The sequence below is a fragment of the Suricata suricatta genome, chromosome 17 (genome assembly GCF_006229205.1).
Source record: "Suricata suricatta isolate VVHF042 chromosome 17, meerkat_22Aug2017_6uvM2_HiC, whole genome shotgun sequence".
Taxonomy (NCBI): Eukaryota; Metazoa; Chordata; class Mammalia; order Carnivora; family Herpestidae; genus Suricata; species Suricata suricatta.
Window position 1 is genome coordinate 50,762,464 of NC_043716.1, and position 21,781 is coordinate 50,784,244.

General features: G+C 52.2%; 1 long non-coding RNA gene across 2 annotated transcripts in view; it reads right to left on the bottom strand.

Moving 5' to 3' along the window:
* Nucleotides 1–11,348, bottom strand: part of LOC115282327 — a 157,732-nt gene extending 146,384 nt beyond the window's left edge. For both annotated transcript variants that reach the window (XR_003904598.1, XR_003904597.1), the window contains exon 1: nucleotides 10,855–11,348. This is a non-coding gene — a long non-coding RNA (uncharacterized LOC115282327). The remainder of the gene's footprint in view (nucleotides 1–10,854) is intronic.
* Nucleotides 11,349–21,781: the final 10,433 nt, after the last annotated feature.

Genomic DNA, 21,781 nt, shown 5'->3' on the forward strand with positions numbered 1-21,781 from the left:
AACCCTGGGAACCTCGACTTCCTCATCTATTCAAAGGGGCAAATACTAAATGCAGCAGGTAGCACGCGTACAAGGATACCAATCACTTTAGTACGCTGCACCACCCTTGCTTAAAAAGCCTAATGACACTAACGCTTCTGAGTAGAAATGATCCATCACCATGACATTGGAAGTTTCCCCCCCTCACGATGGCCAACAAGGGCAGCTGGGAGCACCTGTCAGGGCAGCATGGTGGCCGTTAAGAGCTCACAGGTCCCATGAGTGTAAGTTAGTGTTCCTCAAACACAGCCTACCTAACACGCAGACAAAGCAAGCAAAGAGGGCCCCCCCACCTGGGGGTCGACAGCCAGGAGAGCGAAGCCATGTCTTTAACATGGAGCCCATGGAAACTGGGGTACCAGACAACACATGAATGTGCGGACACAATGGAGCCACCTAAACAAGTCCACATATGTGCCTGCTCCAGGGCAAGCCGTCTGTCTGGTCTAACTGGGCGCTCGGGCTCCTCCCCGGGTGGCCACACGCAGGAGCTCAGCAAGAAGTCTGCACACATCCATTAGCCCCACCTCCCATCGCTGGGCTTTTCATACCAGGAATAGGACAAAATGTGTCCCCTCAGGTGCGAGCTGCCAGGCCCAGCATCAAATCGCTATTTCAGGAAGGATGCTTTCCTATGGGTAAATGAGAACCCAGACCCGGGCAATCCCCTGCAAGGCCAGATCTGGAGATCCAAGAGCCAAATCCAAGAGCGAGAGGATGTCCTGTGAAAAGAAACAAGGCTCCTGGGTCCAGAAACTCCGGGGAGGAAAGAACTGGTGAGGTTCATCCATTTGCCACCTGTCACTGAGCATCACTACGCCCCTACACCCCACCCCCAACCAAGTCCTAGCTGTACAATGGGAAACACAATTAACCCCTTGCCCGCCATTCATTCTGGTGGATTATCCAACAGTCCAATTCATTCAGAGCGAACTTCTGATGTTTTCCTTCCCTGCATCCTTCCCTGTTCCTAAGGCCCTCGCTTCCATTTGCACAGCCCAGTGGCTCTGGGGGAGGGGGGGAGGGAAACTGCCACAACCCACAGGTCAGCTGTGAGGCATGTGACCACCCGACAGCCAATCAGTGCACCCCCACTGGGCCGTAGGGATGTATTCAGGGGGGAGCCCTGCTGCCAGGCCAGCCCTCTGGAGAGCCAAAATGGGACTTGTTTATTATGAAAACTGGTACAATAGTATTAATACAATAGATTATGTATTCATTCAGTAATATACCAGAAACCAGGAAAGCTGCTACATGATCCCAGCCATATGGTTACTTAGTATTTTTAGTTAAGAGCATACTTTTTTTTTCCCCCCATAATATTTTATTGTCAAATTGTTTTCCATACAACACCCAGTTCTGGAGAGCTAAAATGAAGGCATCTCTTGCTCTGGGTCTGTAGAGGCCTGGGTGTGCCAAAACTTCTGCCTTCCTGTGTCTACCAGGGAATTAAAACCTAAGAATAACAAGAATTGGAGAAAAGCAGAGAGCCCAATCACCCCAAAGCACAACACCTAGACTTTCCAGGCAAATGAACCAATGAACCACCCCAAACTTGATCCTTAAAGCCAATTAGAATTGGTTTCTTTAATTTGCAACCAAAAGCACCCAATCTAAAAACAGATTCTTTTACGTGACGAGGAAGTGAGCCCAGAGAGGCCCAGTGACTTGCACAATGTCACACACACATCGGTGACTAGGCCGGGATGGGACCCCAGTGTCAGGCGTGACACAGAACCATGGCTCCCTCCTTCCAAGCTCTTGGGGGTTAATGATGTCCCTTCAAGTCTCTAACGTCTGACATCAGAGGTAATAATGCCCACAGCCGGGCCTACAAGAATTAAGAAAGAGACGCTGGAAACACCTGCTTACGAGCAGATGAAAGGCTGCCTTCTCTCTCTTCTTTCCCGACTGAACACCTCTGCTCTGGTGGCCGGCACTGGTTCGCGGATCGTGTCTGCTGAACCCGCACACCGGGATGCGGAAGGCATAGGACAAGGTCCTAGTTTGGGGGACAGGTGACATCAAATGGCCATTTTGACTGTGAACCACGAGTGCAGTCACCCAAGCATCTTCCCCAAGTCAGTGCCCGACAGACGCCAGGATGATAAAGAAAGAATATGGAAAGGGGAAAAGACGGTAGCTCAGATCCAACGTGAGGGGCTGGGGAGGGGAGGGGGTCACAGGATAAAAGCAGGTCAGCGGGAAGTGACCGAGAAAGCAATTCCAGGAAAGACAGAACAGCACAGTGGTCAGGGCAGGATTAGAAAGCAGGACCGTCTCAGCTGTTTGGTTAACCACATTCCTGGTTTCTACTGAAGAAATTTAATTAAAAACCCAAACATCTAAATTTCCCAACTGGCTTGCCAGTGGCCACAGCTTCCCTTAGATTCAGAGAAGCCTCCTTCAGGGTGACTCTGGGGCCACCGGACAAGTCTCATGTGAAGTCAGAGGAGGAAGGGTCACATGCAGAGCCAGGGGGAGATGTCAAGGGTAAGTACCTCCTCCCTTCCCCTCCCCCAGAGAGAAGAAAGCCGCCTCCGGCTTGGGACCATCCTGTTCTGTCACCCCGTCCGTAGGAATAAGAACTTTGTTTCTCTGCTGCTTAATTTAAAAAAAATAAAAAGAAACAAGGGCGCCTGGGTGGCTTACTCAATTGAGCATCCAACTCTTGATTTAAGCTCAAGTCGTGATCCCAGGGTTGTGGGATCAAGCCCCATGTGGAGCAAGGAGCCTGCTTATGATTCTCTCTTTCTTGGGGCGCCCGGGTGGTCAGCTGGGTAACCATCCAACTGCGGCTCAGGTCGTGATCTCACAGTTCGGGAGTTTGAGCCCCCATGTCAGGCTCTGTGATGACAGCTCAGAGCCTGGAGTTGCTTTGGATTCTGTCTCCCTCTCCCTCTGCCCCTCCCCTGCTCACCCTATATCTCTCTCTCTCTCTCTCTCAAAAATAAACAAACATTAAAAAAAAATTTTTTAAAGATTCTCTTTCTTCCTCTTGCCCCTCTCCCTAACTCATGTGCTCTTTCTCTCTAAAATAATAATATAAAGGGGTCCCTGGGTGGCTCAGTCAGTTAAGTGTCCAACTTTGGCTCAGGTCATGATCTTGCGATCTGTGAGTTCGAGCCCCATGTCAGGTGCTTTGCTGACAGCTCAGAGCCTGGAGCATGCTTCGTATTCTGTGTCTCCCTCTCTCTCTGCCCCTCTTCCCCTCTCCCACTCTCTCAAAAATAAATAAACATTAAAAAATTTTTTAAAAAGATAAAATCAGAATGAAAAAAACTTAAATGAAACAGAACCACATTCATGATGGCTCCAGGGACACAAGGTCACCCTCCTTCTGCCACGTGGGGAAGGTGCGGACGGAGGCTGAGAGAGGCAACCCTGGGGAACAGCCAAGCCCCAGGCCAGTGACACCCCTTACTGCAAGCACCCCCCCCCCATGGAGGCTGGATGCACACTTGGGATGTCTGTCCAGTGACCGACCGGAACAGACTGAGCTTTCGGGGCTCACATGCAGCTTCAGGCAGAAAACCCTGAGACGGGGCTGGTCATCCTGACCCAGCCACTCACTGGGGCTCTCCATGGGAGCTGCGACAGCCATCTGACACGGCGCCCGAGTGCTCAGAGACACAGGTCTTCGGCCATGTGACAGCACGGCAAAGAGTTTCAAGGAAGAAGAATTTAAATTTCTTTTAAAACCCACAGCCGGCAAACTTCATATATGAAATCTGACCTTGTAAGATAGAACCCCCTTGGAGGGCTTCCCGGTGGCAGAGCCAATCTCCGTCTTCCCAGCGCCCGCCCCTTACCGCGCCAACACTTCCAAAATACTCTCCATCGCGCATGCGCACCAGGTTAAGAGTCAGGACCCCGTTCCTCCGGGTCACTATCTACCTGCCTCACATCACTCACCTGTGCCTTGATAGTCTCTTCCAGAAAAAAACAAAATGGGGATGGCGCCTGACAATTCCACCAGGTTGAGGTTGATACCAGATGGGATGTGGACCCAGAATCACCCGAAAAATTCTGCTGCAAATAATAAGGAGCTAAAGAACTCGCTAGATCAGCAGACCGTTTAATTTACAAAGAGAAACATATAAGGCTGGCTGGGAGCCGACCGCTACCTGCCCACGGCCGCTCCTCATTCCCATCACTCTCCCCCCGGGGAGGAGTTTTCCTCTGAGACAAAAGGAGACCCACGGGCATCCGGAGTGTAAGCCAGGGCGGAGGAAATCTAACCATCCTGGTCCATCCGCCTTTCAAATGAAAGTGCCACTTCATACTCAATAGGATGGCTATTACCGAAAAAGCAAAAACAGACATTTTGGCAAGGATGTGGGAAAACTGGAAGCCTTCTGCCTTGCCGACGGGAATGTAAATTCCGCAGCTGCTGTGGAAAACGGGCTGGCGGATCCTCAAGAAAACAAGACAAAAAGCAAAACAAAACAAAAACATAAAACCTCGCACATGAAATGACCCTGTGATCCAGCAGGCCTGCTCCCCGGCAGACCCACAGAAGAGCTGAAAGCAGGGACTCGAACAGAGAGACCTGCACGCCCGGGTTCGTAAGCGGCATTAGCCACAGTAGCCAAGATGTGGACACAACCAGAGTGGCCATCAATGGACAGACGAATAAACAAAACGGGAAATCATTCAGCCTTCAAATGGAAAGGGACTGTGGCACCTGTTACAACCTGGGGGCGCCTTGAGGACATTATGCTCAGTGATGGAAGGCAGACACGGAAGGACGAACATTCTATGATTACACTTACATGAGGTCCCTATTGATAGCGACAGAAAGCAGAATGGTGGTTGCCAGGTGCTGGGGTGGGGGGCGGCGGGGGGTGCAGCAGGGAGTTTGTGTTTCACGGGCACAGTTCAGGGGGGGATGCTGACAAAGTTCTGGAGATGGATGGTGGGAAGATGGAAAGGCAGTGTGAATGAGCCGCATGCCAACAGTAAAGGGTTAAAATGTTTTTAATTGGCCACAAGAGAAGAACCCAAGGGATTGTAGGAAGGTCTGAGCAAGCATCCAGCAGGCACTTATTACCTGCAGAAGCTACCAGAGAGGGAGCCTACTGGCAAATGATCGGCCACGTGTCTGCAGTGAGGGAAAGGGAACAGTCCATTGGTGGCTCAGAAAGCACCCATGGGGGCACCTGGGTGGCTCATCCGCTAAGGGTTGGATTCAGCTCAGGTGGTGATCTCACGATCCATGAGTTCAAGCCCCGCATTGGCATCCACGCAGATGATGCCACACCTGCTTGGGATATTCTTTCTCTCTTTCTCTCTTTCTCTCTCTCTCTCCCCCCCCTCTAAAAATAAATAAATAAACTTTAAAAAAATAGCTTGCTGTGACGTGGCTAACACATTAGCGGATGGACACCAGGGCAGCAGAGACGGCCGGTCCTGTCCGGTCCCACTCAGGCTTCTCCGTCCAAAGAGAAGGCAATTCTGGAGTGAGACCATGTCACTTTTGAAGAAAGGAAACGGGTCAGGGGCGCCTGGGTGGCTCAGTCGATTGTGCGTCCAACTTCAGCTCAGGTTATGATCTCAAGGTTCATGGGTTCGAGCCCTGCGTCGGGCTCTGTGCTGACAGCTCAGAGCCTGGAGCCTGCTTCGGATTCTGGGTCTCCCTCTCTCTCTGCCCCTCCCCCCCTGCTTATGCTGTCTCTCTCTCTCTCTCTCTCTCTCTCTCTCTCTCTCTCTCTCTCAAAAATAAATAAAAACAGTAAAAAAATAAATAAAAATTTAAAAAAAAGAAACAGGTCAGAAAAACCACTAAAATCAGACCCAAGGGCATTTTCAAAAGGATGGTGGGATGGTGGGATGGGGGGCGGGGCGTGGTGCTCAGAGCTGAGGGGAGAGGCTGACGTCCTGGCTGATCTCCCAGGCCCCAGACCTTCATCCTTGGTCTTGATGCAGCCGCTTCCGTCTTAACCAACTACAGAAAGCGCCGGTTTCAAGGCTTCTATGTGAAAACCTGTACCAACAAACCAACTACGGGAGGAGGCGATGATTCACGTCGCAGAAAGAATGCTTTGAGAGAAACCCGCCTTTTCAGCATTCCACCGCTCGGATGCTTCCTCGGGGCCTTTGGTAGGGCATGTGACCGACCTGGATTGGGTCTGTATAGACATTTTTTCGGGCACAAACAGAGTCTTCAGAGCGAGCGATTCTGAACAGGGCGTCTTTCTCGCCAACGGTGTAGCTCGAAGTGAAGGCATTCGTCCAGGACCCTTCTCTTCCTCGTGGGGCGGGAGCTGGGTGCATGTGCCACGCGAAGAAGGGGTGCTATCTTCCCGTGGAGGACCCCGGCCAGCTCCACGGCAACAGTGCACGTAGCCAAGGACAACACTGTCCAGAAGCAGTAATGGCAGAGGTCTGCGTGGGCATCACAAAGTACCAGGAAGCGGCCTCTCACCAGGCACCTTTCTCCAAGCTCCCGGGGAACCCACAAATCCGGGGGAGTAGAGGGGGGAGAGCCTGGAGATCTAACTTATTCCCAAAGCCCAACACCGTGGATCCTCTGTCATTCACCCGAAGGCAGCCATCTCTGTCCTAACCAAGCACAAACGATACCTGATTTCAAGACTTTACATTTCGAAACCAACAAACTGAGTTAAGAGCATGTGGGGGCCCACACCAGGTGGAGGTAAGCCTGGAAGGCTTCCTGGAGGAGGAAAAAATAAAAGAGAAGCTTTGTGTCTGGTAAGTTTCAGAAGGAAAAGGCTCAATTCCAGGCTTTGCAGAGCAAGAGGTCGGTCAGCTCTCTTAGTCTTAAAGGTATCCATCTGTATCCATCTGTACTGGAATGAGGAGACGTCCGAGCTCGCCCCCTGCCCCCACCCATACGGAAACCGGGCCTGCTAAGGTGGGGGAGGGCAGGTTGGCTGCTTTCCGTGCTCATTTCTAACAAGTTCTCCAAGACATCTGTTCTCAGGCAAACCGCAACCTGAGGGACCCCGCGGAGCGGAGCTAAGTGACCGGTCCTAACTGTGAGCACGCCGAGCTGGGAAGGGCAGAGCCTCTGGAGGGAGGGCCGGTGAGGAGTCACTGAGGAGAGAGACGAGGCAGGTGTGGACAGAAGGGCTGTTCCAGAACTGGTTAGTCACAACATCCCCAACCCCTCTCCCACCAAGATTTCCTGTTATGCTCCTCCATGTAGCTGCCTGGTTATGGAAAACTCTGGCACAGGATGGGGGTGGGCAGAGGGGGAGGGGAGAGAGGGGAGAGGGACAGTGCGGAGAGGGGGAGAAGGGGCGTGGGGGAGAAGGAGAATCTTCCAGCTCACAAGACAGAACAGGAAGTGCTTCCAAGAGGAACAGAAGCCCACTCCAGACGACCAAACCCTAACAGCAGCACAGAAACTCCACCTGGACAACTGAAGTTCGCTGTGTGTTGAGACCCAGGTGACTCAAAGCGGCCTTACCCGGAGAAGCAGCACTCCCCTCTGTGCGGGCAGCCGCTCCAAGCTGGAGCGGACAGCCCTAACTTGAGTGCACACTGTTGGCAGAGGCTTTAGCTAACGGGGTCTCTGCGGCAGGGGTGGGAGAAGGGCGTCTTTCTTGGGCTTCCTCGGCCGTGACCTCGGTGGTCCTTCTGCAGAGACTCCGTCAGCCGCTTCCCAAACCCCTTCAGGCTGGCCCTCCTCACCCCCGGCGGGAGAAGGAAGCCCCTGAAAGAAGAGGGGGATCACTTCCTAAGCCCCAGATGGGTTGGCAATGCCCTACATCGGTGTGCGGCAAGAGCAGAACCGCACGTTCCTTTAAGTGTGCCCGGATACCCGGGAAGCGCGGTCTCTGCCAGGCTGCACGCGCCGCAGCCGGCACACCTGCTGCCCGGGCCGGCGTGAGTCACCCGCACGGGCGCGCTGGACTGGCCAGCCGCCGATTTGGTGACTGGGTGCTCGGCGGCTTGCTCTCACGCACACCGGATGTCAACCATCCACCTACCCCGTGGAAGACGTGTCTGGACAGATCAGGCTATAACCCAATTTTTACTAAACGACTCACTCCCAGTGGCGGTGTGGGGGGGGAGAGGAAGGAAGGAGGGGTACGCAGGGGAGTTTCTGGCGGTCACAGGTCTCCCGTCTCCTCTAGGCTCTGAAGGGGCTCTGCGGTAGTGCTGGCCATAAACGGGGAGGGACACGGGGCAGGTTAACCTGGGGAAGGAGATGGAAGCAATCTCCATTTAAAACCTTTTCCAGAATAAAGACGGTCTGCTGAGATGAATAAGGCCTAGTGTTCTCTCTCAGCCTCCGAAGTTAACAATACTGCATTGTACGCTTAAACATTTGCTAAGAGGGAAGATCTTCTGTGGAGTGTTCTTATCAACAAAATAAGAATGATAATAAAGAAGGTGGGAGGAGGCTTTTTGAGGCCGTGGGTGTTTGTGGCCTAGGCAAGGATCTCGAGGGATATACTTGTTACCAAGGAGTTACACACATCTAACGTGTACAGCTTTGTGTAGCCAGCCACACCTCGATAAAGTGGTTTTAAAAAATAAAAAGAAGAAGAGGGTCTTCTGAATCCCTCTCCACTCCCACTTTTTTTTTTTTCCCTTTAATACAAGACAGAATTTTCCACAGGGCAAGATCCTAAATTGATCCTGGACCAGAAAAAGGATATTAGTGGGACAACTGGAAAAGCCTGACTAAGGCCTGAAAGTGAGTTCAAAGTATTCAGTCAGGCTCGGTGGCCGGCTGTGACATCACACTGTGGACACATAAGATACTAACTTTTAGGGGAGCTGGGCAAAGGGTGTAAGGGGACTCCATGTACGAGTTTGGTGACTTTCCTGTCAATCTAGATTTCCGTCCAAATCAAAAGTTGATCCTTTTTAAAAAGAACAGCATTTTAAATCCAGCTGCCCGCGGAATCTCAGCTTGTGGCCTTGCTGAAATAATTTATGGCTTAATCCTGGACGCAAATTTTAAGTTACTCTCATCCCAGCGCTGGTCAGCTCTTGGCTTCCGGAAAACCGAAACGGAACACTGAGTTTCCTCACAAGTGTCTTCCCAGCGCCTACTGTGCCCTGGTTCCCAGTCGGATGGGTGCGTGGGGCTCTCCTCCTCCAAGCCCACCGGGGGGTCGTCTGCCCAGGGGGGCCTTCCCCTCACTTCAGCCGTGACTCTGACTACAAGCAGAGAGAGTGATTTTTCCGAGTTTTCCGAAAGAGATCATTCAAAAAGTGGACAAATTTTTATGCATGAAAGATGCTCACCAACGCATTAGTTCGAAGGGTAAAAATCTCCAAGTACCTTAGTGCCCGACAGGAGGGGAAATGTCAGGCAGATCAGGGGCTGACACCTGCCACGGAACATAGTTGTGACGTGGGGAACCGTTTAGAGCCGGGAGGAAACAAGCAGTGAACCAAGTTGTCTATATTGCAAGATTTCAGCAGTGAGCAGATACGTCAAGCTGCCAGCACTGCTTGGAACTGGGTATTTGTTTTCCTGCTCTTTACACTTTTGTAGTTTTCTCAAGAGAGAGAACATGGGTGACTTCGAAGGTCAAAGTGAGGTGCAGAGAAGAGTTCAAAGTCAATCGTGGGGCAGTTTAACAGTCTCCCAGGGGCTGGCTGGGGGCGAGGGTGGGGAAGGGCTGAAGGAAAAGGTGCCACACCAATGTAGGCAGGTCCAAGGACCTGGGCACGGCCAGAGGCGCAGACTCCTGGGGGCAGGGGGCAGCGCCAACACACATTATCTCTTTTCCTGCCCTCCTGGTGCCTGGCCCTCCCTTCTTCCCCAAGCAGGTGCTCATTGGAGGCATGGCGTCCTAAGGACATACCAAGGGAGACCCCTGACAGCTTCCAGAAATTGACAGTGCAGGACAGACTTCTGGGCTGGAAATAAACCACGGTCAACAAGGCTGGGAGGAGGGAAGGGAGTCCCACATCTGGGAAAGCATCTCCAGGAAGCCGTCTTGGTGGGGGGGAACCGTTGTCCCGGAGTTGAGGACAACTGGCAAGAAGGGAGAAGGTAAAGGAGGACCCAGCTTTATCTGTACATCCAGGCGGGGTCGCTCGGTCATTCATTCAACAAACAGGTATTGGTAGCCTACTCAGTGACAGGCACTGAGTTGCCCCAAACAGTACCGACACAAAAGGACAAGGAAAGGAGGAGCTGCGGTTCAGAATAGGTTTGCTTTTAGTTCAGGACTCCAGACTAAGTCCCCCCGCCCCGCATCGCTGGCCCTGAAACCCCTTCCACCAACAGAATGCGTTGGGGTGGGGATGTACCGGGTAGGGGCGCGTGTGGACGCGGTGGACCGAAATCCTGCTGTCTCCCACCCCGGCGTCCTCCTGACGGGGATGCCTTGCAGCAAAGACGCTCACCAAAGGACCGGCGACAGGGACATCCAGAAGCGCCCCAGCCCCCACCCCGCACGGCGACAGGCGCTCGGCCCGGGCGCCACCGCCAGGCGCTGCGCCCCAGCCGCGTTCTGGGTCGCCCGTGGGCAGAGGCAGCGAGCTCCCGAAGTAACGGGCCCCCGAGGGAGACAAGGATAAAGGTAAGCGCGAGGGGCCTTTCCCCCCGCGGAGGGTCTGTCCCGCGAGGCAGCCAGAGGCCTGGTGGCGTTGGAGGCCGGACAGCGAGGACCCCCAAACGCCCGGGATGAACGCTGACCACCGCGACCGGGCCAGTCGGCTCCGCCTGGAGGCAGAGGGACGGCCAAACGACTTCTGCGAAGATGTCACTACAGCAACAATTTCAGTCCAAAGACCTTCAGAAAGCATCGCGAGGTGGGGTGGGGGGAGGGGGAGACGCATCCACTTAAACCCCTTCCCTCCAATCGCAGGGAAGCTTACCTCCGGGTAACGCGACCCGACGGCCAGGTGGAATGAATCAATCCAAGGATGGAGGGAGGTCCTGAGTCTTCTGAGCCCGGCTGGGACGCACCAAGTAATCCACGTTAGGAGGTCCGGAGCCCCGCATCCCATCTCCCACTTTCCATCCAAGGCCAGAGCGCCGGCCGCCCCGGCCTCAGTGCTCGGGCGCCGCGAAGATGGAGGGACTTGGCCCAGGGGGTCCCGGGGCGGCAGCTTCCCCAGCCCGGGGGCGTGCGCTCCCCGCGTCCCGGCGCTCCGAGGACACTCAGCCCCCACGCAGCTCCTCGCCTTTCCTCGCGGCGCATCGCCATCGCGAGCCCCGAGATCCCCGAGCCCGGGAAACGGCAGGGCAGTTCCGCTCTCGGCCTCGGGTTTGCAGGTCCGCGGGGCCCTGGCGGCGCAGGGTGGCCGGGAGAGAGGCGCGGAGCGGCGGAGGCCGGCGGTGGTGGCCGCTTCCCCCCGAAGCCAGCACCTCGCCGCACACCCTCGCTGCGCCGCGCTCTGCCGGAGGCCGGGCCCCTATATAGGAGCCGCCCTGGGGCGGGGCAGGGTGGGCGGGGCGTAGGTGGGGGCAGGGGGGCCGCGCTGCTTCCTGGGAGGTGTAGTTCTCTTCACCAAGTCACCGCAAATGCAGAGCAGCTGTAGGAATGGTTGGGGTCCACCCGAAACAGCTGTGCTCCCTTGCACCCTTCCGCCTTAGGGAAGGCTGGGATTTCGGCCTCGCTGTCGGCTCCGTTAGGTCTAGGCTGGTCTTTGTGCACAAGGTGGGTGATCTCAAGCACTTAAATGCCGCCCAGGATGACAAATCTTGGTACCCCTAGAGTCAGACAAATCCAGCCAGGATGCAGTCCCAGTCTGCCGCGAACTAGCTGTGCGACCTTCATGGAGGAGTTCCCATGTAATCTGCTTCCATGAGGTTGTAGAGGGAGGCGACCACACTCATTGCTGGCCCGCCCACACAGGCTGGCCTGATCTCCCCATCTCTAATTTCAACAACTATAATTTCCTTACACTTGTTAAGTGCGAAGCAAATGTGGTTTGCAAGGCTCAACTTCTGCAAGCCAAATGCCACCTGAGACCCTCTCGGATTAAAATTCTGAAGTTGTCACGCACTTAATCAGGCTTCAGTTTCTGCAGCTGCTCCTCATTTATCCAACACCTGCGCACCTGCACACACCGACAGTGCAAAGGTAGGAGTCCTCGCTCAAGATGCTCACGGTAAGAGGAGGATGCAACATGGCACTGACTGCGTGGATGTGCAAAGGGCTGTTTGCACCAGGGAACCTAACTCTGCAGGGGGTGGGGGGGGAGGGGCGGGAGGGAGAGCATTAGCCAAGGCATCTAGAGGGCTGGCCTCTGAGTGGAGTCTGGAAGAAATGGGTAGGAAGTAGCCAAACGAAGAGACACACAGAACACAAAACAACAAAGGCAGGCAGAGCGCTGGCTGTGTGGAGGAAACCATGAAGGTATGGAAGAAGGGAGGTGGAGCGCCTGGGTGGCTCAGTCCGTTAAGCTCGGACTTCGGCTCAGGTCACCATCTCGCGGTCTGTGAGTTGGACCCCCACATCTGGCTCTGTGCAGACAGCTCAGTGCCTGGAACCTGCTTCAGATTCTGTGTCTCCCTCTCTCTCTCTGCCCCTCCCTCATTTGCACTGCCTCACTCACTCTCTCTCTCTCTCTCTCTCTCTCTCTCTCTCTCTCTCTCTCTCACACACACACACACACACACACACACACACACACACACACACACACACACACACACACACACACACACACACACACACACACACACACCCCCCCCCCCCCGCAATGATGGGGATCCGTCAAAAGGATACAGAAACCAACTGAAAGTTGGTCCAAAGTTGGAAACAATCTGAGTAACAAACTAAGTCCAGTACTACTGGATTATAACCCAAAGTAAAATATAAATATTCATCAGTCTCTACTGATATAGATAATTGAATAAATAAATATATGAGGAAAATAATCAAGTCCATAGAGAAGAATTCCAAAAATTTATGTAGGTATTCCTCCCTCAAGGATGAAGAGCCCCTTAGTGTAGGCAGCCTACCTGACTTCCTTCCAAGAGTAAAAGTGGGGGGGGTGGTTGTAGCCCCCTCATCCTCTGATTAAGAGAAAAATTCCAATGGAGGGACAGTCTACAAAAATACCTGAGCAGTCCCCTCAAAAATGCCAAGGTCAACAAAAACAGGGAAAGTCTGAGAAGCTGTCACAGCCCAGACAAGCCTAAGGGACACCCTGGCCCAGAAAAAGGATGTTAGATCAAAACTAAGGAAAGCTGGGGGCACCTGGGTGGCTCCATGGGTTAAGCCCCCTACTCTTGATCTCAGGTCAGGTCATGATCACATGGTTCATGAGATACCTAACCAGGCTCCATGCTGACAGCGTGGATCCTGCTTGGGATTCTTTCTCTCCCTCTCTCTTCTCTTCCTGCCCCTCACCAGCTCTCATGCTCGCTCTCTCTCTCAGAATAAATACATAAACTTTAAAATAAGTTTAAAAAAACTAATAAAATCTGAGTAAAGCATGGAATTTAGTCACTAATAATGTATCAATATTGATTCATTAATTACTATAAGTACACCATACTAATAAAAGAACTCTCTGTACTATCTTTGTTCGGGAAATCTATTCTGAAATTCAAACACTGAAAAGTAAAATATTTTAAATCTTTTACAAATCTCACATACATAAAGGCGATAAAACAATTGTAGTGTCAACTTCCTCGTTCATCATGTTCCCAGATTTGGGGGGCAGGTTCATAGCTTTCCACTCTGTTCCACTGGTCAATTGCTCTGATTCTACTGCCTTAATTCTTACCAAGTTCTTGTATCTTAACATCCTGCGGGACATTTCACCCACTTTGTCCTTCTTCAAGAGTTTCTTGGGGGCACCTGGGGGGCTCAGTCGGTTGAGTGGCCAACTTCAGCTCAGGTCATGATCTCACAGTTCATGAGTTCGAGTCCCGCGTCAGGCTCTGTGCTGACAGCTTGGAACCTGGAACCTGCTTTGGATTCTGCTTTGGATTCTCTCACTGCCCCTCCCCGGCTCACACTCTGTTTCTCTCCGTCTCTCAAAAATAACTAAATGTTACAAAAATTTTTACAAAAAAGTTTCTTGGCTATTCTCAGACCTTTGTCTTTCCATAGTAAGTGTAGAATGTGTGACATCAAGCAAACAGAAGTGAAAAGTGGGAAGGAAAAGTACTCCAGAAGCACCCACTGCCCACAGAATTACATATAAACTCGACAGCCAGGCATCAGAGCCTTCCACAGTCTGACATTAACCCTCTTCTTCATCCGTGTCTCCCATGCTCACCAACGAATCCTCCAGAACTTCGAGCAAACTGAACGCTCGCTATTTCTAAGCACCCAGACTTCTCTAGTCCTCACTGTGGCTTCTTGTGCTTCCTCTTCCCAGAACACCGCCCCCCAGCTCGAGTTGCAGAATGTTGGACTCATCTTCTACCTACCCTTCAAGGCCAACTCACATGCCACCTCTTCCATGAAGTCCTCTTAGAAGCCCATGACCTGAGAGGACGCCATACAACCTCCAAGCGCCTTGAGTCGTTTCTAGACCTAGTTTCTGCAGGTCGTGCATTTATTTCCTCTTTATCACGATCCTCCTGTCAGCTTTGTTGGGGGAAGGGCACACAGTAGAGTCTGAGCAAGATTTGGGAACTGACTTCGGTGCCTACAGTGGGGTTTTGAGACCCACTTACAAACCTGCTTTTACAGGACGCGACGTTTCCCAAGAGCTTGCTTTGTGACGTCTTGTGTCCTATGATTTCCTGAGATGTCACCACCAGGTGTTGTATTAACCCCCGGTTAGAGGCAAAATCAAAGCCGGGAGGAGTTAGGCGACTTGCTACGTGTCACAGAGCAAATAGCAGAGTCAGGGCTCAGACCCAGAGCCCCTCTCGGAAACACCTCCAGCCCCAGATGGTGCGTCTACATTTCCCTGCAGCGCGGGCTGACCCTCTCCCTCCGGTACCCACGGCGCTGGGGTTCATTCCAGGAAGAGTAGGCGCTCTGCACAAGCCGCTGTGAGAGTGTGGCTGGGCAAGCAGGAAGCACCCAGCACAACCTTGACAGTTACAGGCACTCCATCAGCGTTAGCCATTGGTGAGGCCACCTGTCCTCCTGTCCTTCCTTCTGCCCTTGCCCACACTCTTCCATCACCCATTCTCCTCGTCCTTGTTGAAAAGAGATGCTGCCCAAGGTCCCAAGGCTGATGGCGACAGCCAGATGGTGGATGTAAAAGGGCTCGAGTGCAGGACAGAGGGCCAGTGCCATGGCAGGACCTGGCTTGGGACAGAAGTACTCGGAATTGGTCTCACCTTGTCTCCATCAATCAATGCACATGAAATGCCCTAGCAAGGCACTGGTCTGAAAGCTGTGCCTTAAGGAAGATCGAAGCTCCACTTGCTACAAAGGGACCACCTACAGAAGAGAAAATACATCTTGAGGCTGTAAAGCATCAGGCTAAATGGGGGTGGGCCGAGCCAGACTAGATCCTGGGCTCAAAGCCCAGCTTTGACAGCCCTGCCTAGATGAGTGACTTGAGCAGGGTTCTGACAGGTCTGTGCCTCAATGTCCTCATCTGTAGAATGGACTGTTTCAAAGCACAAATGTGTTAGTCCCTGGAAAACCCATGGGAGAGTGCCCGGCACAAAGCAATCACTCACTATCCAAATGGACAATACTAGAACCATCGGGAAGGTTCAAAAAGATTCTGTGCCTGAAAGGAGTCCCTAAAGCATAACATGAGTATAACATAAGCAAAGAGTATTGTCATCGTAATTGTTCCCGTGACATGCCAATCCTCAAAGAGGACACACAGATAAACGAGACATAATCCCAGCCCTTGAAAAGTTTACAGTTGGGGCACCCGGGTGGCTCAGTCGGTTAAGCCTCCGGCTTTAGCTCAGGTCATGATCTCACGGTTTGAGGGTTTGAGCCCCGCATCAGGCTCTGTGCTGACAGCTCGGAGCCTGGAGCCTGCTTCGGATTCTGTACCTCCCTCTCTCTCTGACTCTCCCCTGCTCGCTCTGTCTCTCTCTTTCAAAAATAAATAAGAAACATTTAAGAATTATTAAAAAAAAAAGAGAAAAGTTTACCATTGAGCACTGCCCTGTCTCCTACAGTAACCCAGCAGCCCCCATGTAGACATCTAAATCTAAAAAGTAAAAGAAAATACTTTAGAATGCAGTTCCTAAGTTGCGCTAGCCACATTTTTAAGTGCTCAGTAGCAGCAGGTGGTTAGAGGCTAATGTTCTGGGCAGCCCAGATGTGGAGCATTTCCATCACTGCCGAAAGTTCTACTGAGCAGAGCTACGACGTCAGCACCAGGAGGTCAAGTTCTACCGAGCAGAGCTACGACATCAGCACCAGGAGCTCACGCAGGAGGTCGTCTCGAAAGGCAGACTCTCCGGCTGCACCCCAGGCGTTAGAAACCGCATCGTCCGATGTATATTTTAAACATTTTTTTTTAAATATTGCAAGTGGCCACAATGCTACATACATACACAATCCTACTTTAGAAATTAAAAGTCTTGGATAGAGTGTTGGTTTTAATTTCTCTTAATATTTATTTATTTTAGAGAGAGACAGACAGAGTTCCAGTGGGGAAGGGGCAAAGAGAGAGAGAAAGAGAGGGAGACACAGAATCCCCAGCAGGCTCCAGGCTCTGAGCCGTCAGCACAGAGCCCGACGCGGGGCTCGAACTCATGAACTGCAAGATCATGACTGGAGCCGAAGTCGGAGGCTCATCCGACTGAGCCACCCAGGCTCGCCAAGACAGTGTAAAATTTAAAGGAATGGAATACCCCACCTCTTGTTCTGCAATATCCTTTCTCCTATTAGCGATATGATCTAAAGAGCCTTCAAAAGTTGAGCAGTTCAAGGGAGACATAGCATTTGGAAATAGTTTGACAGGAAAGAAATTCAACAAAGTCCAAGACGGACCCAACAGCCCCCATCGTGTGCACCGAGATCCCAGGATATGCACGGCGGCAGGTTAAAATACGCAGCTGAACTTGGTGCCGATGCCCAAAAATATCAAAGCACGGATTGCACAAGGGAAGAGCCAAAGGCACGGGGGCATGTTTGAGAAGTTGGCAGGGCATATCTGTGGGCTCTAACTATGAAATCCAGCTTGCTGGGTTTTCTATGCCTGGTACGGAGATTAAAATAACTAAGAGACACAAACTCAGACAGACTTTAACAAAAAAGGAAAAAAATGTTACCGTGAAAGGGAAGTATGTGCTCTAGAACCACCGGTAAGTTTCAGAAGGGATCTGCCAGGCCAGGAGACATCTGGACAATTCCAAGTTTGCGTGTGGTCACACGTGCAGCCACGTAAGGAGTCGCCAGAGCCCACACCTCTCTCTCCAGGCCACAGGACTACCGTGGTCTCCCTTTCTGCTTTGAAACATGCTCAGTTCTCAAAAATAAAGGATTCTGAAGGATGTCATGGAGCACTCCTTAAATGGCAGGCTCTGTGCCAAGCATTTAAATATCTAACACACACTTTAAAAACAGGAAAGAGGATCACTTCTGTCTGGGGCCAAACAGCCTGTTTGGCCACCTTCCTACGTCCATCCACCTGCTTTTACCACACAGACTCCACCCCTCCTCTGCCTCCGGGGACCTTCTTAGTTTCTGGAAATCCCTCCTTCCCTTGGCTTCTGCAGTAATGTGCCAGGCGCTGGGACCTGCACGGTTCACCTGCCAGGCTCTGGTGCCAAGCTGCCCACTCGTCTCCCTCATCGGGTGCCTTCTCCTCTCGCACCCAGTCCTTCCTGCCCACGAAGGAGGGGGCTCCACTCCAGCTCTGTCTCCCACCTGCCTGCTGGAGGTGTCCACCCCGGGGCTGCCCAAGAACAAGCACCTGTAGCCCCGTGCTGTCCATGCCTTGCCCAGCAGAACCTCGCTGCCGAGGGGTGATTCCGAATCTTCTGTCTCCTGATGCTCCCGGGGACTGTTTAGGTCTCTGTGAAGCATCTCCGAGGACAACCCTCAAGCAATGAGGGTTGGAGGGGAGTCGCTGATAAGTATCTCTTCTCCCTCCATCCTGCCACTGGCAGTTCTGATGTTTTTCCAGTTGCCCAGAAGGTCTCTGGTGAGATTCAGCCCTGTACGCCCGTCTCGGAACTTCCCGGTAACCCACCGCTTATACCAGTGCCTGTTCTTCCCTCCTATTCCCCTGCCCTATCCTCATTGTGCTGCCGAACAGAAACGCTCTGATCAACGGCTTTCAGTACCCAGATTACATGTCTGCTTTGAGAAGAATCCAAAATCAGACCCCACCCCCAAATTGGTTTGCATTGCTGGATTCTTTATTTACGCCTATGATTTTCTAGGTCTCCCACACATCAGACGTTTTCTACGTCTGTCAGTGCAGAGCCCGGTGTGGGGCTTGAACTCACAAACTCTGAGATCATGGCCTGAGGTGCAATTAAGAGTGGTATGCTTAACCAACTAAACCATCCAGGTGCCCCTGAATCCTTTTTCATTCTTTTGCTCTACCCCTTCTGAGTCTTTCTGATTCATGCTTTGACATCTCTTATGTGCATCTTTCCATTGTCCCCTCCCTAGTTCAAGTCCTTATAACCTCCCACTGCTCAACCCATTCCATTTGCCGGAATGCTCCTCAGGTTTGTCTTTGGGGGGCTCCCCTCTGCCATGCCTTACACTAGGTGTATCCTTCAAGGCTCCTCCGGGACAGTCTTCCCTGCCACCCATTCCAATGACGGTTCTCTTCTCTGTACTTCCTTCATATCGTCATCCACTCCACTCACTTGACATTGGCAGTCTGTGTGGTCTTCCAGCGTTGGTTACTCACGCATGTACATTTCTTACTCCTCCAATTAATTTTAAGAACCTTAGGGTCAAAGACTGTGTCATATGCTTTTTAAAAGTTTTTTTATGTTCATTTTTATTTTTGAGGTGGGGGAGAGCGAGCAAGAGAGCGAGAGCACTCCAGAGGCGGAGGGGCAGAGAAAGAGGAGACAGAGGATCCGGAGCTGGCTCTGGGGCTCGAACCCACGAACCGTGAGATCATGACTCGAGCTGAAGTCAGAGACTTGACCGACTGAGCCGCCCAGGTGCCCCTGTATCCTGTGCTTTAAAAAAAAAAAACTCCGTAATTGGGGCTTAGTCGACAGACATTAGGCTGGTTTCACATGACTGACAAGCTTCCGTCGCTAACAAATGCAGGTAGCTGGTGCTGTAGCACGTGGACAAACTCACTCGTCCCCCGCACTATGCTGAATCAATCCCCAGAAATCTCCCCCACAAAGCTCCACCCAGAAGTCGGACGTGACAGCAAGCCGCCCAAGTGGGCAGCATTCATTAGGCTACATCTACGGGCCAGCATCCTACTTACAAACAGTCAGTGTTTTTGCTGGTTTATGGCCTCATGAGGGGTTTTTGCTGGCACAGGTTTGTCCTAGAAGTTGGATGAAGGGTGAGAGTTGAGAGCTTTCTGTCTCTTTCTGTCTCTACAGTGAACAATGGTGACCATTCATGCATTCATTCAACAAACATCCCTTTGGCACCAAGCAAGCCTCAGGTGTGATGCGAACCACTGGGGGGCATAATTACAAAGCCTCTCCTTGTGGGGGAGACAGGTAATAAATAAGTACACAACCAAGTTAAATCAAATGATTGCAGAATGATACGGAATAAATAAGAGATAAATAAGGATAGAAAGAAAAGCCGTCATAGAAGAAAATGTGGGTCGGACTTGAAAAGGCTTCTCTAAGGACAAGTGATAAAACTGACCAAAACTGGAACCACTGATGCACACACACACCTACGTCTCAGGTGGCAGTGTGAGCCACCTGAGTAGTTAGGGAAGGCTCCCTGGGGGAGGCGGCCTCAGCTATGGCTTTAAAAGCAGACAGAGAAGTTTGGCGCAAAGATGATGGGGAGGCAAAGGCTAGGAGGTGCGTGCCAGGGGATGGGGAAGCAAGGCTATGCACCTTGTGCCAGAAGGCTCTGTCGGATCCGGCGCCGCACAGACTCAGATCCGGTTGAAATTCGGCAGCCAGCTCTCCCCCACATCTCCCACTGATGGCAAATAGCTGCTCGACCAGGAGCCCACATTTTCCCCTGGGAGTGGAGTGGCTGTAGAAAGCCCCAGATGCCCGGGCATGCCGGCACACGGTGGCACAAGGCATGGGACGCAGTTAGACTACACCTCTTCCCTTTCATGGAACTAGAGAAACCAACTCTGCCTCTGTCGAGGGGGTATGGTTATGTGCAGGGGACACACAGACCTTGGGACTCGAACAGGGCTCCTCCTTGTGGGGGGGGGGGTGAGCAGGAAGCCCAGCCCAGATTTTGCTAGAAGCTTTGTAATGCAAATACTCTCTAAGACACCGGTCCAGGCATTCACCTGAGATGCCCTCTCTTCTCTCTCGGGTCATTTCTTCCATTCCAGGGAGCAGGTCAGAGGGGTGGGAGACGTGAGTGAGCTGCTCTGGGAAAATGCCTCGGCCCCACCCCAGTCGTCCTACCCCCCAGGAAGGAGGCGGCGCACACCGGCGCTCCCCTGGGAACACTGAGGCTTTGTTTGCTGGCGGTTCTGAAATCAGCCTCCTCGCTTGCCTCATGCAAAACTCCAAGTTCCTTCTTCTTCACTGAGGAGAGAGGAGGAGCGAGACAGGAAGGAGGGTGTGTAATCATCCTATTCTATGACATAGGACATGCACAGCTAAGCCTCGCCCCCACCACAACCCGTTACTGCCCATTACTACCCTTCCTCCCCAAAGAGATGAGAAAAGTGGCTTCAAGAGGGACGAAGAATGTGACCAAGGTGGTGGGGTGGGTAGATGCCGGAGCAGGCTTTGGACATCCGTTATTCTGCACAACCTGTAGATTTTCCCCGCCCCCGCCTCTCCGCAGGCCAGAAGTCAGACCACCAGCCCGATGGCTGTCTGTTGAGGAAATACCAGGTGGAAGGAAGGAAGAGGCTCCGATTCAAGTTCTGGGCCAGCCCTGAATGAACAGAGTCTGGGTCTCCCGCGGGAAAAGGAGAGGGTGGCTTTACGTACAAGGTGCTGAAGAGGCCACAAGCCACGAGGCTTTTTCCCAGGCTTCATGGGAAAGGCCCGGGGATGAGGCAGAATGATAGACCATCACATTTTAATTCATCTGTTCAGTTAAATAGTTATTGAGAGGCTTCCAAGTCAAGGCAGACGTGGAAGGCACATTCCTAAGGAATTTGTTCACTGCTTCATTTTACATAGGTAGAAAATGAGGCCCAGAGAAGGTAAGCAACTGATCAAGACACGGCTGTGGATGAGGAAATGGGCAGTCAGACAGAGTAAGCTTCCCACCGCCACACGGATGATGGGCGGCCGAGTCTGGCCCCAAAGAGAAGGGACGGACTCATTCTAGGTTTTCGCCACCTGAAGCCACATGAGAAATTCAACACTGTCAACAGCAGTATTTCCAAATGGAAAGTTTAATTCTTCAATCACTAGTTCTTCTGGCAAATTGACCTTTAACCTACTTGTTTTCAAAATCATCTGGAAGATAGGGTATCTAAGTAGACCTATAACAAGAGATTGAATTAGTAATGAAAATAAAAAACCTCACACAGGATAAAACCCGGGGCCAGATGGCTTCATAAATGAGAGCTACCACACCCTTTTTTTTTAAATATTTATTTTGAGAGACAGAGAGAAACGGAGCGTGAGCAGGGGAGGGGTAGAGACAGAAGGAGACACAGACTCTGAGGCAGGCCCCAGGCTCTGAGCCCAATGCAGGGCTCGAACTCACGAACCGCGAGATCATGACCTGAGCCGAAGCCGGATGCCCAACCAACAGAGCCACCCAGGTGCCCCCACATTTCAATCTTCACATTTAATCCT